Source organism: Astatotilapia calliptera, chromosome 7 (assembly GCF_900246225.1).
Source record: "Astatotilapia calliptera chromosome 7, fAstCal1.2, whole genome shotgun sequence".
NCBI lineage: Eukaryota > Metazoa > Chordata > Actinopteri > Cichliformes > Cichlidae > Astatotilapia > Astatotilapia calliptera.
This window is the reverse complement of record NC_039308.1, coordinates 48,055,710-48,057,567: the sequence shown is the minus strand read 5'-3', so window position 1 is coordinate 48,057,567 and position 1,858 is coordinate 48,055,710. Positions and strand designations below refer to the sequence as shown.

General features: G+C 38.8%; 1 long non-coding RNA gene across 2 annotated transcripts; it reads right to left on the bottom strand.

Annotated features, from left to right (window-relative positions):
* Positions 1-228: 228 nt before the first annotated feature.
* Positions 229-1,477, bottom strand: LOC113027443 (uncharacterized). Of its 2 annotated transcripts, none has more exons than XR_003273056.1 (3): positions 1,395-1,477; positions 950-1,100; positions 229-292 (listed from the first exon to the last, which is right to left on the bottom strand). It is a non-coding gene; the product is annotated as an uncharacterized LOC113027443 (long non-coding RNA). The 2 variants fall into 2 exon arrangements; XR_003273057.1 differs by having other exon boundaries at positions 1,347-1,406.
* Positions 1,478-1,858: the final 381 nt, after the last annotated feature.

Here is a 1,858-nt window from a genome sequence, read left to right as displayed (position 1 = left end):
GATTTATATGGTAAATCAATGTATATTAAGATATGGTAGGCAGGCAGGTATATATTCGCATACAAACACACCTTGATAGAATAAATGAGAGCTGCAAGCCCAAGACAACAACAAGGGTTTGAGTAGAAAAAGCAGAGGAGGGACCAGATAAAATGGTCCTTTGGAGGCTCAGTGCTGATGATCACAGTGGTGTGCTGAACCATTGATTGTTGATCCCCATTCCCATCATACATGCTGTCCTGAAATGGAAGGTAACGTGGAGGATTCGTTGTTGTCATTGTTGTGAGCTCAACTGCAGTTTGGAGAGAATAAAGGTGTTCAAAAGAGTTATTGTTGTTGATGATTTCTTTTTTGGGACAGCAGTGGAGTTACAGTGATATTAATATAATATAATATAATATAATATGAGAAAGTGCTTTGGGATAGAACACACACTGGCAACTAATGCAAATATGTCTTTGAGGAGATTCTGCTCTCACAGTCGGTGACTCGACTGTGAGAGCAGAATCTCATTTCATAAGCCTGCTTAGACATACTGGTAATATGTCTCTCCAGCTTTTTACAGGAAGCAGTTGAACAGGTTTGGACTTGCTGGATGAGTATACTGCATGCCAGTAGGGTTGAGCACACTCCCCACCCCCAACTTTACCACTACAGCACCACAACCACAAAATTCAAATTCAGGAGTCTAGCGCTCCATCTAAACAAAGGGCTCTTATACAGATACAGAGGTGTCCTCCTACCATAAATCAGTAAGAGAAGATATAACCTCTTTCATGACCTTAAGGTGTGTGTGTATGCCAGAGTGCTCTGGAAGGCACACAGAGTCTCCACAGACTACTACGGATCAAACCTCCATTATTATGCAATCGATTATAAAACTCAAAGCATATATGAGTAAATATCTCTAAGCATAAATGACAATCAACAATATAAACCTTACACTCACTTTCACGTATCAGTCAGTGCAAGTCCACTCAGTCTTTATGTGCAATCTGGATTCGAGTGGAGTTAACAGCCAAAGGAGACTCAGCAGCGGAAATGTGGGTGGGAAACAAAGTTTTGCATTTGCATTCAATGCAAATTATCTGGTGAGTATGCTGTGACACAACCTTTGTGTTAGTGTCTTAACAACATACATACATAATAAATATGTAGATACACACACACACACACACACACATCGTTCAAGACCCCAGTTCAGACCGCAGCCTGTGCAAAGACGCCCCTGAGACAACCTAGAATCTAGACAATGTAAAAACAGTTTGACGAAAGACAGTTTAAGAAAAAGTAAGATAACACCACTACACACACACAAAGAAATACATTTTAAATTGTTTTCTTACTTTGAAGTTCATTCTGCTTCTCCTCAAACTCTACTAAAACAGACTCACCTTTACTTTCACTTGTCGATGGGGGCTCAGCAGTGGCACTGCATGTGGGTGTTTTTAACAAAATAACAGCTATCACTTCAGGCAGCCTGTAACGCCCACATTAAAAAAAAAAAAAAAAAAACAGGTTAGATATATGCGGGCCTTCCTGTAAGCCAGTCACTATGCTTGTTCCAGACAGGCATGTATTGGCATCATTACAGATTATCTTAGGGGTATGAAGGAGCGTAAAAAGAGGAGCATGCCCAAATGTTTTTCTGATTGATATATATATATATATATATATATATATATATATATATATATATATATATATATATATATATATATATATATATATATACATATATAATGTATACATACATATACATGTGTGTGTGAAATAAACTGCAATAGAGCAAAATATGGGTGTGTGTGGTTGGAGGATGTGTTTGTGCGTGTGCCCACGGGGGGGGGGGGCATGAACA